General features: G+C 48.3%; 1 pseudogene across 1 annotated transcript; it reads left to right on the top strand.

The window, feature by feature from the left end:
• The first annotated feature begins 3,495 nt into the window (after nt 1-3,495).
• Nucleotides 3,496-6,576, top strand: LOC308404365 (UDP-glucuronosyltransferase 2B13-like; annotated as a pseudogene). Its single transcript has 8 exons — nt 3,496-4,212; nt 4,369-4,521; nt 4,666-4,729; nt 4,851-4,924; nt 5,188-5,379; nt 5,619-5,945; nt 6,081-6,340; nt 6,393-6,576. The product of its transcript is annotated as a UDP-glucuronosyltransferase 2B13-like (transcript).
• The last annotated feature ends 2,989 nt before the right edge of the window (nt 6,577-9,565 follow it).

The following is a 9,565-nucleotide window of genomic DNA, read 5'->3' as shown; positions in this document are numbered from 1 at the left end:
AAACAGAATGCTGATTGGCTGTTGAGTTTTGCTTTTTTAAGAAAGGAAAACACAAAATTCATTCTATGCCTTTACTTGAGTACTGCTCATGAAAAGTCACCACTGTGGGTCCTCTTGGCACTACATGTGGTCAACATTTATACAAATATGGAAGATGGGTTCCAAATTGAACTTTAACATACAGAACTCATTAACATAAATGTTAATGTGATTGTGGCTCAAGAGTTGGGAGGTCATCTTGTAATTGGAAGGTTGCCGGTTCGAGCCCTGGCTGGGACAGTTTCGGTGTTTGTGTCTTTGGGCAAGACGCTTCACCCGTTGCCTACTGGTGGTGGTCAGAGGGCCCGGTGGCGCCAATGTCCGGCAGCCTCGCCCCTGTCAGTGCGCCCCAGGGTGGCTGTGGCTACAATGTAGTTTGCCATCACCAGTGTGTGAATGTGTGCGTGAAGGGGTGGATGAATGGATGTGTAAAGCGCTTTGGGGTCCTTAGGGACTAGTAAAGCGCTATACAAATACAGGCCATTTACCATTTATATTAACAAAAAACAAACTGCCCTCCGTGTCCTGAACGAGGTTTACACAAAATAATACATTTGAATCACAGCTAGTATTTGTTCCCCCTCCCCCCACATGAACTGTACAGGAATAATTTTATTTCCATCATTTTTTCAATTTTCCATCTTCTTTGACTTTCCACAACATCAGCTCCATACAGGCAGTAGCATCTTCTGCAGTGTCATGGCCACAAACTAAGGGGTATAAAAATAATCTTTTATTGGTGAGTGACTCAATGTAGCATGCTCTCTGCCCTGAAAGGTGTAGGAAATATAATGGAGAGTCAGAAGAAGTACTGGCCTTCTATTCAAAGGGACAGCAAACAGTGGATGAAACACCTTTATGGTAGCCCCGTCATCACCACTAGATCCTCCCAGAACGACACCATGTTCAGTTCAGGAGAAAATAACACTGGAGCAGCTTTCCATCACTGCACACAGCTCTTCAAGAATAAAATGAATCAATGATCCTTGAATAATAGATCTTTTTTGACTGCTACCTGTTAATAACTGTTCATATATGTTTTCTAAGGTAGCTTTTTGTGAGAGACTTTATATACAAAACAATTGCTGTATGTGATTTGCTTAATTAGGTCACAGCAAATAGTGACTTTTTATTTCTACTTCAAGACAGGGATTGGTAGTTACATTACACTGAGACTTTACGGTAATGTGCTGCCACCTGGTGGTAAAAGCTTTAGATAAAAATTTGGTTCAGGTAATTACAAATAGTATAATTAAGATGGAAAAAATAAAATACTTTTAGAGGACATCAGAGAGAAATAAAGTGAGATTACTGTATCATGACATTTCAACCCTTTTGTCCAAAAATGACTTATGACAAATTAAATTCAGGGTATACAAGACAAGACAAGCAGACCATGACGAATTTTCAATATCTGTTGGTCTCTGTCAACTATGTGTTTGAAATACACCATATGGAAAAGAAATAGTAAAAACTTATGATTTATATGTTATATTGGTTTAGTAAGTATCCAAAACATACAAGTTTCATTTATATAATTTTTCAAGGCATCTTATATCTGTTTTCACTCTTGTATGCTTTTCATACAAGTTTCACACAAGACAGATACAAACTTTATAAGATTTATATATATCTTTTCTATATGGGACACTACCCATCAAAAGTTTTGAAACACCTCAATTGTCCAGCTATTTATTCCAATTTATGTAATTCAAATCCAATGAATAGGTTGAAATGGTACAAAGGTAAGTGTTGAACTGCCAAAGGTTAAAAAAAAAAGGAAGAAAGGTTTCCCTTGATCTCTTTTTTGACTTCAATTGTTTGTTTCTACTATGCTTTCATTTCAGACTGCAATGTGACATTAAACAGCATGATTTTCAATAGAAAACTGGAATAATTGGGGTGTTCTAAAACTGGTAGTTTTTTAAGAAGACACAGTGGTGTATAGTATCTCATCAAATCGAATGCCTCAGAAGTTTGTATAGCTAACATTTTTGTATTTTCACAACAGCTGACCTCTGACCTTAATGCTGAGGGCACTGGGGTAAAAATGCGTGTTTTAAAAATCTTTCATTGATTAATCTAAAAAGACAAAGGAAGTCCTTGCAGTCCCCATGTGCTGCTCATAGGGGTCTGATTATTGGGATTCAATACCCGTTGCCGTGAACTTGTATAAGCTGCAAAATTTCTAGGCGAATCCTGTTGAATACTTTGAGTATATGATAAATAGAAAACATAACATTTAAAAAAATAAGTGTAACAAAAAACAAAAAGGTCCCAAATGGTATGTTCACAACCAATCAGATGTTTTGTACTTTATTTTACAAACGCCTTCCATGGTTCTGGTTCAAAACAGACATCCAGATGATTTTGTGTTAATTATTTGCACATTAAAGTCTACTGAGGACTGCAACTGGAAGATGTGAAATAAGCTGTGAAAAACTTAAAAAGAAAAAAGAATACATTTTTAAAAAAGGAAGTGAAGAAGTCACCTTGAGTAAACAGAGGTCTTTTTCCAGGCAGTGTCCAATTAGAATCGTGTCAGCATTTCTGAAGCCCAACAGCATCTCCTGGACATCTCTTAGAGAACCATGGTGACCCTTCACACCCTCCTCACTAACACCTGAAAATCTGGCCAAGTAAGTTGTCACACGGGTTCTAAGCAGAGCTGCATAATATGCGTTATAAAGCAAAACCTTACCATCTTTGAAATACTGACTAAACCTTGCACTTGGTGTTGACCAAATTTTCAATAGACAGAAAGATTTTCAGACTTCTGCCACACTTCTGTAGTGACAGAGCGAGTTGGTATAGTTTATGTAGTGCACAGAGAAAGATGAGGGGTATATTATCACATTACCTGGTGCTATAGTCAATGACATCATTTTCAGGTTTAATCCAAGGTGTCATATAGAATTAGCTGACTCGAGTTGACCGTTACTCTGGATAACTCCAAACCATGAATGGTTTAAAACTACAAAGGTAAACATATGTTTTCATTGCAAACTGATTAAAACAAAAATCAAACTTCAGACATCTTTTTCCACACCAACAAGTTCTGACATAAAGCCCATGGGCACAAGAGTTAAAGGTAGAGTATATAATGAGGTGAGCTGAAGTGTCATACAGCAATCCTACACACATCAACAATCCTGCTGTGTTGTGCATGTGTCACAAGATATACTTAATATTATACTTAATTAATAATGCCTCCCGGAACCAGAGGCAGACAGAGAAAGACCTGGGTCATCCGCAGCCACCCTAGGGTACTAGGTTAGAAATCAGTCTTGTTTCTCAGTACAGTCAACTTTACTGTGACTACCTTTTAACCCATTGTGATAGCACAGACAGATATGAGTCAGAGTTCAGATTTATTGAGTTAATAATTATCTTTCCTGATATACTTTCACCAAAGAATCAGACCACGGGTAGTTTTCCTGCTGACATTCAGACACCATGGATCTGCGTCTCTCTGCCTGCATCCTGCTGGTACTTTGTGCAACATCGTGTGCAAATGGAGGAAATATTTTGGTGTGTACACTGATGGCAGCCACTGGATAAACATGAAGCCTGTTCTAGAGACGCTGGTTGACAGAGGACACCAGGTAACTGTACTGGTCCCAAGCTCATCAATGTACATGAAAACCAATGAACCTGCCCGCTTTCACTATGAGCCCTTCAACGCCTCTTTCTCATTGGAGACTATAGAAGATTTTTTGGAAGAGCTCCTCCAATTCGTATTATACGAGTTGGATTATATGAACTACTGGGAGATCTTCACCAGATCCGTTAAATATGTGAACACACACATTCAGATTTCTTTTCAGTATTTGGATGGTGTGGTGAAATCAGAAGTCATCATGAAGAAGTTGAAAGAGGGAAATTACGATCTTCTCTTGGCGGACCCCGTCAAAGCTGGCAGTGACTTAGTAGCAGATATTTTGGGGATCCCACTTGTCTTGTCCTTTCGCAGCTCCCCAGTTAATAACTGGGAGAGGCATTGTGGTCAGATGCCTGCTCCACCATCCTTTGTTCCCGGTGCCATGAGCAAACTCACAGATAAGATGGACTTCTCAGAGAGAGTGTGGAACTTTCTCTTCTACGCTCTCCAAGACATCGTGATTGATCACACTTTTTGGAACGTATTAGACAGATATTACTCTGATGTCAAAGGTGAGCAAATAGGCGTGAAGCACTGATTTAAAAAAATATTAAAAATTTGCTAATGATGTAAACACAGTGTTTTAAAATTTTCTGATTAAGAAAATATGATCTCTTGCATAAACTATTGGTGATACATTGATGTCCATTACTTATGCACTGCAACAGGAACTCCCACCAGTGCCTGTGAGTTGATGAGTAAAGCAGACATCTGGTTAATCCGAACCTACTGGGATTTTGAATTCCCTCGTCCTTTCCCCCCCCCCCAACTTCAAATATGTTGGTGGGATCCACTGCAGACCTGCTAAACCTTTACCGGAGGTAAGGACACTCAACTATTACCATCTGATTAATCATTACATCACAGAATATTCCTGCCAGGAGCAGTGAAGCCATCAAAATGTTGAACAAAAATGAGAAAACAGCTGATTGGCTGGCAGTGGGATAATATTTGACTTGTTACAGGATCTGGAGGAATTTGTGCAGAGTTCTGGAGAAGATTGCATTGTGATCTTCACTTTAGGATCTGATAGGTTTGTAGCTTGAACCTATTCGCTGGAACGTTGAAGACAATATAATTACACAGCAAAAGCATTGAACACCAAGTAGACAAAGTTCTTTGTGTTACTCAACAATACAAAACCTAACAGGATCCCTGATCAACAACATCACCAAGGAGAAGGCAAACATGATAGCCTCAGGCCTCGCTCAGATCCCACAAAAGGTCAGAGGATAATCTTTGTTTCAGCTGTAATAAACTTGTGCAAAGCATGGAGTAGTTTTACATGATTCAGATAACCAGTTTCAGAGTGCTCTACCTCTGACTACCAGAACTACAAAAACTAGTTTTTTTAAATTACATTGCAGACTGTGGACATTTCAACGTGCAAGTGTTCAATTTCCATGTTATTTCCACAATATTTATGTTCGTTTTCCTAATACAGAGTGCGAAAAATCAGATCAACAGCTGATGATTTCCAATGACAGGTCAACCCTGATGCACCCGCCAGGGGGGAGAGCGGCGGGGTCGGGGGATGCGGGTCCCCCGCGGAGGGAGGGAGGGATGGAGGGAGGAGGTCGGGGTCGCGAGAGCCCCCCCGAGGGGATGGGACGGGATGGGAAGGGAGGGCGGGGCCGGGGGATGCGGGTCCCCCGCCGAGGGAGGGAGGGAGAGAGGAGGTCGGGGTCGTGAGATCCCCCGAGGGGATGGGACGGGATGGGAGACAGAGAGAGAGAGAGAGAGAGAGAGAGAGAGAGAGAGAGAGAGAGACGTGAGTTTGACAGAGAGCACACGTGCAAGCGCGGACGATAAAGTCTTGTAAAAGGTGGCCGAGAAACACCCCAGCGAAAGCACAGCGCGTCGCGCGGCGAGATGGTAAGAGCGTGGATGGCGGGTACAAAGCGCGTCTGGGTTACAGGTTACAGAGGCGGTGTCCGGGCGCGTGCCGTACAACAACAACAACAACAACAACGACGACAACAACGGCGACAAGGTGCCAACGAGAAAGAAGAAGACGAAGAAGACAATGTCACGCACTAGACCGTGGGAGCCAAAGAGCACTAAGGTCGGTACAGGCGGATCGCAATCGCCGGCGGTGTCATCGTCGTCCTCCTCCTCCTCCTCCCGCTCACCATCACCATCGCCGTCGCAATCGCCATCGCCAGCGCGTTTGGCGTACGCGGCGTGGTCGGCTCCGGTGGCTCCGTTGTTGCGACCGGCCACGTTTCGCTATCGAGGGCTAGGGGTCGAGGATGACCAAGAGCAGCAGCGGCGGCAGCAGCGGCGGCGGCGGCAGCGGCGGCGGCAGCGGCGGCGGCAGCGGCGGCGGCAGCGGCGGCGGCGGCAGCAGCGGCGGCAGCAGCAGCAGCGGCGGCAGCAGCAGCAGCTACAGGAGAACTTGGAGGAGGACGAGAGCGAGGAAGAGGAGCAAGAGGCCGAGGGGGACGACAACGACGACCCGACGGCCCGAACGCTCGCAGATGAGGAGCGCCACTCGGAGGAGCAGGAGGACGAGAGCGAGGAAGAGGAGCAAGAGGCCAAGGGGGACGACGACGACGACCCGACGGCCCGAACGCTCGCAGACGAGGAGCGCCACTTGGAGGATCAGGAGGACGAGAGTGATGGGGTGGCGGACCATAGGTATTTCGCGGAAGAGGATCACGGTTACGAAATGGCGTCGCAACTTTGCCAGGACGGCGGCTCGCAAGGCGAGTCGAACCGCCGAGAGGGAGAGGAAGAAGCAGGCGCCGAACCGGGGCGTGGGACTCGGGAGGTTTGGCGAGAGGACGACACCGGCCATGCTGCAGTTGGCGTTCATGATCTTGGGCGCGATCGCGGCCGCGGCGCTGTCGGTGAAACTCGTGACGCAGATGTAGCCGACGATTATGACTACGACGATGACGAAGAAGACAAAGACTATGAAGAAGAAGAAGACGTCCTCGCCGATGATTATAACGATGACTATGAAGAAGAAGACAAAGACTATGAAGAAGAAGAAGAAGAAGAATTAGAAGAAGAAGAAGAAGAATTAGAAGAAGAAGACGACAACGACGACCTCGACCCGCCAGGACGAGGCCCCACCGAAGAGGCCATGGCGGCGGCGCGAGACGAGGCCTCCGCGTTCATGGCCTACTTCCCGCCGGATGTAGAGGACTTGGTGATCGCCATGACCAACCTGGAAGCGGACAGGCGCGGGCCCGCCATCGACGGATGGAAGCCCATGGGCCGCGTCGAGTTCGAGCCTACGTGGGGCTGCTCGTGCTCGCCGGCGTGTACAGGTCCCGGGGAGAGGCCTGCGAGAGCCTGTGGGACGCTGAGAGCGGCAGGTCCGTGTTCAGAGCCACGATGCCGCTCAAGACCTTTCGAGCCTACTCGAGCGCGCTGCGCTTCGACGACAGAGAGACCAGACAGGCCGGGCGAGGCGAGGGCAACGGCGTCGGCGATAGCTACGACAAACTGGCCCCCATCAGAGCCGTGTGGGACGAGTGGTGCGCGAGGTTGCCCGCCATGTACCGCCTGGGACCGGAGGTCACCGTCGACGAGAGACTGGTGCCGTTCAGAGGTACGTGGTGTGTGTGTGTGTGTGTGTGCGTGTGCGCGCGTGTGTGTGTGCGCGCATGCGTGTGTGTGCGTGTGTGTGTGTGTGTGTGTGTGTGGCTGTGGCGTGCGGATGAGAGGAGGAAGAGGAGCGGGAACAACGACAACACTAGCTTTCTGCTGTCGTCGTCGGGTTCTGCGGCTGTGCTTTTACACGACTTTATCGTCCACCACGCTTGCACGTGTTTGTGTTCCGGCTGTGCTTTTACACGACTTTATCGTCCACCACGGATCAAGATACGGGTGGCGTGCGACGCGCGTTCCAGCTACGCGTGGAAGATGCAAGTCTACACCGGCAAGCCCGACAAGCGCGGCCCTCCCGAAAAGCACCTGGCCACTCGAGTGGTCATGGACCTCACCGAGGGATTGACACCGGGACGCAACGTCACGTGCGACAACTTTTTCACCTCGCACGAGCTCGCCGACAGGCTCTATCGCGAGAGAGGCCACACCGTGCTGGGCACTCTGCGATCGAACAGACCCGAGATCCCCAGAGAGCTGCGCTGCGTCAAGGGCAGGGCCGTGGGCTCCGTCGAATCCGTAGTACTCGGCGGCTCCGCGGGACGAGGAGGAGGACGAGGGCCCGACACGATCATCCTCTCCTACGTGGCCAAGAAGAACAAGAACGTGCTGCTCCTCACCACCGCTCCTCGCTACCACCACCACCGCCGCCATCGCTCCGGCCCCGAGCCCCGGCCTAGCCGCCGCATCAGCGACAGCAACAGCATCGGCATCAGCAGCGGCAGCGGCAGCAACAGAAGCAGCGCAAAACCGCCCTTGGTGCTGCATTACAACCGCACCAAGGGAGGCGTCGACAACCTGGACAAGGTCGTGAGTACGTACAGCTGCAGGAGAAAGACCCGCAGGTGGCCCGTGGCCCTTTTCCACAACATGGTCAACGTCGCGGCCTACAACGCGTTCATGCTGTGGAGGGAAATTCACCCCGACTGGATGCCGGGCAAGCTCAACAAACGACGGCTCTTCCTCGAGCGACTGGGCAAAGCGCTCGCGCGCCCCATGCTCGAAGCCAGGGCGTTAGCGCGAGGAGGAGGCAGAGGAGGAGGAGGAGGAGGCAGAGTTGCGGCCCGAGGCACTACCGCCGAGGCCGACGGTGCCGACGCCGACGAGCGCGATGCTCGTGCCGCCGCCGCCTCTGACGCTACGCCACGCGACTCCTCTCCGGTCAAGAGGCGAAGGTGCCGCGTGTGTCCCAGGAGCAAAGACGTCAAGACCAAGATCCTGTGCCGCGAGTGCCGAGTGCACGTGTGCACCAACTGCGCCGTCACGTACTGTCCCAACTGCGCCGCTTCTTCCTGCACCGCCGCTCCCCAGACGCCACCGACGCCGTAATAACACAAGCGGCCCCGCGCATATGTGTACACATATATACACATATGCCCCGGGGGGGTCCTAGCGACCCCCACCCTAATCACCATAACACACATATGCCCCGTGGGGGTCCTAGCGACCCCAACCCTATCATCGTCATCATCATCATCATCATCATCATCATCACATATGCCCCGTGGGGGTCCTAGCGACCCCAACCCTATCATCATCATCATCATCATAACACATATATACCCCGGGGGGTCCTAGCGACCCCCACCCTAATCACCATAACACACATATGCCCCGAGGGGGTCGCTAGGACCCCCACCCTAATCATCATACAACACACATATGCCCCCCCCCCCCAGGGGGGTTACCAAGACCCCCCATCACCACCACCACCCCCATCATCATCATCATCAATACCATCCTAATAACAACACACACGCCCCTCGGGGGGTCACCACGAGCCACGCCCCGAGAACAGGCGGGCGCACAAGGGTTAAGTCTAATATATACTCTGGTAAACTATAGTACTTTTTCTGTTCTGTTGAAGAAAGATGTTGAATCTATTTAATTATTGTAGAAAAATAATTGATTTCTGTGCTTTTTATTTTTTTACGCGTGCATTAAATTAAAGTTGATTAAACATCACGAGGCGGAGGGTAGTTCCCTATTTTTTTTGCTGGGAGTCGGCAACCCTATTAGTTAGGTTGTTTAATATTTCTGGTAAGTACTCTTTAAAATACAACAATAGGGAGGATGGAGTAGGTTTAAGTTTATTAGATTGATCAGTTTTGCTGAACTATGAAATGTTTTGGGTGCAGTGTATTTTTTGCATACAGGTATAACAGAATAGCTTTAGTGTTTTGTTATTTAAAACTTGAGTATGAACTTATACAAAATGCAGCGAGATATTAAAAAAACAGTTTTATT

The sequence above is a fragment of the Rhamphochromis sp. 'chilingali' genome, assembly GCF_963969265.1.
Source record: "Rhamphochromis sp. 'chilingali' genome assembly, chromosome: 10".
Lineage (NCBI taxonomy): Eukaryota > Metazoa > Chordata > Actinopteri > Cichliformes > Cichlidae > Rhamphochromis > Rhamphochromis sp. 'chilingali'.
This window is presented reverse-complemented; position numbering and strand designations above follow the sequence as displayed.